We start from the raw sequence: 5,558 nt of genomic DNA, 5'->3' as shown, positions 1-5,558 counted from the left end.
GTACGTGTATACATTTAAATAGTGAATTAAAATATATATATATATATATATATATATATATAAAATTAGAAGAAGTTAAAGATAAATTGGACATTTTCTCAAAGATCGAACTCTAAAAATAAAATGCGTGAGTGCACTGAACATGATGCCACAAATAAAATAGAATAAAATATAAAAGGAGGAGCATCGTATATTTATAACAATATAATATAAAGCGACAAAACATTTCGAGGAGATTAAGATGTCTGAAAGTTAATGATAAAGAAAAGCTAAGTCCAATGTATTAGTGACTAAATGCCTCATTAATTTATTGCAAACAGCATCGGATCATTTCTGTACTTAAAAGCTAAACATGTTCAGACATTCATTGAAAAAACAAAAAAAAGAAGTACCAAATTTGAATACCAATTTGCAATTCTTTTAAAAGCATAAAAAATACCTCAGTTGCTGGCGGGGTCAATGGCTCACATGTCAAATAGAACACAATCTGCAAGAGAGAGAAAGAGAAAGGATAATGAGTCCAAATGGGAAGGAAAAGAAGGCAGAAAAGAGAATGAATCCTTAAAAAAGTTTGAGGAACAGAAAATGTCAAATGTTTGGACTCCCCACAGCTACAAACCAACCTTTTTCTTGTTAAAATAAAGCAGTGGAGGAAGATTTCAAGTACTTTTATGTCTACTTGGGCTAAAACAAAATCACCCCAGTCCTTTTCTTCTATGCATTGCTTTCCCCCCACCCCCCTTTCTTTAACCTTCTATTGGTTTATTACCCATAGAAAAGAAAACAAGATCATGAAGAACTAAAAGAAAAAGATGTAAACTGTTCTACATCTTTAGTAGGTAGGTATGTGGGACAGGGAAGTAATTGGCTGAGAATTTTACCCCCCCTCTTCCTTTTGAAGGGTTTCCAGAATTCAATCTAAATACGATTTTATTCCCAGAGATGAATCTTATCATAGTTTTTAAAAAGCAATGATACAGGGAACAGCAGGTAGGGCTTTTGGTTAATATTTGTGTTTCATTCTTCCATTTGAAGGTTTTTGGGTTGAACTAAAAGGTTTGTGTTTTGATGGCATTGTCACTCCACCCAACATGAATCTTATCATCATATAAAGCACATTTTGTTTTCTTTTTGATATTATGTCCAAAGCAAACTATGGCCAAGAGACAGCCAATAATACAACTTAACCTTATATAACTAACACGTGGTAAATTTGACAACCAACAAAGACAGGAGTTACAGAAGGTAAATCAGGATTTTATTTGTAGAGTAAAGGACAAAATTTCAAGGTGAAAACATCTGTTTCTAACTGGCTGGCTTCATGTTTCTATGTTTCTTCAGCTTTTCTTTTCTTTTCCTTGATTTGTTTCTTTTATGTTCCTTAGTTTGTTCTTCGTTTGTGACAATTGCAGGGCCAATATTCCTTTTCTCTGTCGAAGGATTCGATAAGTTGCTGCATTATTTATTCCTTGTTTCTCAAAGTTCAAGATAATTGGTGGATCTCGATCAGGTTTTAAAATATAAAATACAAAGTGGGTAGGATTAGTTAAATCATCTACACTAAAATAAACTAATGGGAATGGAGAATCTACTAGAAAGAGCATAAGTTACTGGGAAACATATCTGCAATTTTAAAATGAGAAGTGTTTTAGCAAACCACCTTCCTTAATTTGACAGCATCGAGATTGCTTTCTTTCAACCATCCACTTGCAAAAATGCCCACAAAAATGTTCTAGAGAACCTGCTCTGGTTTCCAGCAAGCAAGCCATCTTCCTTGATAGAAAACCCTGAAATGTAGAAACATAAATCAACTCCAAATTTTCATTTTTCCTGAAGTAGACCAAGTCTTAGGACAGGATATAACATTGATTACAAACCTTCAGGTTAACTCCTTTCTTTTTTCCTTCCACAGCTTGCAGTACTTGAAAGTTAGGAATAATGAAACATTCACGTGACCATAAAATATGTTAGTACATAGAAATGTTTATTCTCCATATTTAGAACATACCACAATTCCTTTGTTTTAATAGTCTACCACAATCGTCAATGCATCAACAGAATTTTTGTTAAAGCATGCAAGGTTCAATCTTAAAATGTTTGTGGCTATAATCATCAAGAGTTGCAAGGACCAGAAAACTTGGAGAGAACTAGTTCAATTTATGGTAGATACCATTTTTTTTTACAACCAACCAAATGTAGTAGGGTTGGACAGTTGTCTCGTTGATTAGTCGAGTTGTGTGCAAGTGGACTTAGACACTCACAGATACATTAAAAAAAAAAAAAAAAAAATCAAAACATATTCCATAACCTGTAGAACTTCAATCGATATAGGTAAATGTCATAAGGCATCATTGTATCAATTAGGAGCTGGCTGGAGCACGATCAAATTGGTGGCAACCTTGTTCCAGCATTATAATGAATCAACATAACGTCCTACCCGTACTTTCCAAACATTTTTATCACTAAGAAATTAGACAAACAGTTACACTCCACACAAATCATCCGCAGCTTTGATATCTTTTCCATCTTCCATGTCCGGTTGGTTAGTTCTAAGCTATCCGCTTAACATAACATGATCAAAAAGAAAATGGTAGAATAATCATGGATTCTCATGAAATAGGAAAAATATTCACTGTAATTTCAAATGTTAAAATTGAACATGAAATGAGAATCCAAATCATAATTCGAAATTAATGAACTATTTCCTCATTAACCGACCATTAACAACAGGAAACCACCAATTCAGCATAAGTCTCGTATATGCATGACAAGCCTGAGATTTTTAGCAGTCCCATTCACGTTGTGCATTTTCCAAAAATAGCTGATAATATCACCGTGTCATGCATTAATGTCATAAAGTCAAACAACCAAAAAACAACAAAGCTAAAGAGAAACCTAGTACGGAGTATATCTTAGGCTTAATAGTAGAATATAATACACTAAAAACATCAACTTCTCGTAGCATCCTTGGTAAATTTCAGATAATGAAGCTGGGAGATAAGTCATTAACATCATGGAGGCAATGATATTGAATTTGCAACTATCAGTTCAAAATGTTTTGGAGAAAACAAAGAGTAAAGTGTTTTGAGAGTACTTGAGCTTCTAACTTATGTCCATCAAGATTTTTAATTGAAGAGAAGGCGCTGTTTATGTTGGTACCGTTCTTCCTAGGGAGTAACAGAAACCTTGACGGTGACTCTCATTGATCTCAGCTCCACTTGGTTCTTTTCAATTGTCACTCGGCAATGAAATTCCGGATGAGGTTATGATAAAAGGGAAAGTTAGGGGTGGAGACATTGGAGACTTTGCAATCTTGATGAACCTCTGATCTATGAGAGATGATGGAAATGATGAGTTATGAAACATTGTTAGAAGCACTTTCTCTAGTTTTGACTGCCCCTATCTCGCTTAAAACTTAAACAAGTTGAGAAGATATCATTAAACATAAAGATCCGTTGACATCAGAGCCATTTGAGCATTATATCAGCTAAAGGGCAATAATCAGTGAAAAGTGTTCCAACCAGATTTTGCTTCAAGCACCAAACAAATTGTCACAGAATGAGTCAATGAACCATAGTGCTATAACAATACAGATATTGAAAATCTTTCATGGGTTTGTAGGTTAATGAAAAAAGAGAAGAGCCTCCACATGCAGAATTCACAGCAATTTTATTAGATAACTGAATCGAGTTTGAGAGATGCAAGTTAAGTGTGCACAGTCAATCTCTCGCAAAAGCACTATATGATACAGACTTATTCAGATCCATTTCTATAACGTAAACGAATGCATATAACTGCATTTCATTTAATCTCCAGTCACGTTTGAGTTGCAAACTTATGCCTGTCTATACAGAAGGTGATCAGATAAACGCTCTGGCACTTGACATCAGACATTGGTTGGGAATAAACTCTAAAAATAGATGAGTAAGATCAGCATTCATTTTTCTTTTCCGTTTACAATCTTCATTATTCTAACCAATGATTGTTGATTATCTATAGGCTATGTATGGATAGTCCACGAAATCCCAGTCCTAACAAGCACCTGAATTGTGTTCTATTTAAATATTCAATGCCGTTGCAGGTAAATCATTGCAATTGAACTAATATGTACATACCTCGAACTGCATTACATACCTCGAACTGAATTGTGTTCTATTTAAAGAAAAAGTCGCATGTCAGCAGAAAGTAGTTGAACATGCTTCAACTTAAGCAACCATATATTCCAATTGATACTCCAATCCAATCAACGAAAATTTTCTGATATAACATAAAAGATAATTAACAAACCCGAAAACTAGGAAAGAATTACACTTGCGTTTTCCCAATTCAAGCTGGACCAACAAGCTCTGTCAAGACACCAAATGGGATTCCACCAAATAAGGCCTCGTCTAAACCTTTTACATGTAGAAAGATGGCCAGTTAAATGCTCGTTTTGAAGTCTTTGATCCATAAGAGAAAGCACCAATTGATGCAACTAGATCATCACCTCTAAAAGCAACAGAAGTCAGGGATGTGGAAAGCATAAACAAAAAGAAATCCTCTTAGACAAGTATAATGGGCTTGACAATCAATAAATAGAAACAACTAATTTCTTACCGTCTGATAAGGAGGAGAAGCAATTTAAATAATGTGCGCAACTGCTGATGCAACTTCCAATAATCCCACGTCCAATAACTCCATCAACTCAAATTCAGTTAAGGATAAAGCTTCCTGACACAAATTAAATAAACCAATACTGCAATTTAATTTTCTATAGACTAGAACCGGCACCAGGGCTGAAAACTAATCCAACCAAGAACAGAGAACAAGCCTGGAAAAATATTTCAAAAGAGAAACTCTCGTTCAATACGTGACATTATGAACCAAGTCTAAATTAAGAACCATTGCCATTGTTCAATTTCTACGTAAAGAAATTCCAATTAGCAGTCAATCGAGAAACTGAAAAAAGAAGTTAGCCTAAACTACATAATTGAAAGCTTCACATCGGTTCCTATGGCGTATTAAACACGAACTGGACGAATAAATCGAGGAATTAATGAAGAAGATACACGAAGTTCAATCATTACCTTGGCTGTGTTAATAATTCGCTCTGCGAAAATATTAGTTATCGATTTCGGTAATCTCATCTGATTAATTAATTTGTTCGTCATTCCATCTCCCTCAATCTCTCTGTCAAACCAATCTATCTCGGTCCGCTTTTCCTTCCTCGCCAAATGCGAAACCCTAGAATGGTTGATCTGGTAAGCAGTTGAAATGGCGGCAAAAAAACTGGAAGAAACAGAGTGGCCAGATTTTTTATTTTATCCCCCTTTTTTTTTTTTCAATCTATTTTTTTTTTTAATTTCTCAAATGTAATTCTTTTTTTAATAAATTTTATGGTTCTAAAATCACACTAAATAACATATACTAATCATTCAAAACCTCTTTAAATCAAATGAAAATTAGTATTAATTTTAATTTATAACAATAAATTAAATTTTTAACAAGTATAAGAAATATTCAAATATTTTAAAAATCAGCAGATTTATTTGAATTTTATATCCAATAAAATTTTAAAA

The 5,558-nt window shown here is 33.8% G+C and overlaps 1 long non-coding RNA gene across 1 annotated transcript; it reads right to left on the bottom strand.

Annotated features, from left to right (window-relative positions):
* Window positions 1-283: 283 nt before the first annotated feature.
* On the bottom strand, window positions 284-5,256 carry LOC111499667. The gene is made up of 5 exons (XR_002720981.1): window positions 5,067-5,256; window positions 4,597-4,710; window positions 1,878-4,488; window positions 1,661-1,787; window positions 284-487 (listed from the first exon to the last, which is right to left on the bottom strand). It is a non-coding gene; the product is annotated as an uncharacterized LOC111499667 (long non-coding RNA).
* Window positions 5,257-5,558: the final 302 nt, after the last annotated feature.

This window comes from Cucurbita maxima, unplaced genomic scaffold, assembly GCF_002738345.1.
Source record: "Cucurbita maxima cultivar Rimu unplaced genomic scaffold, Cmax_1.0 Cma_Scf00027, whole genome shotgun sequence".
NCBI classification, from domain to species: Eukaryota; Viridiplantae; Streptophyta; class Magnoliopsida; order Cucurbitales; family Cucurbitaceae; genus Cucurbita; species Cucurbita maxima.
Note: the sequence above shows the minus strand (reverse complement) of the source record. Positions and strands in the feature narration are given on the sequence as shown.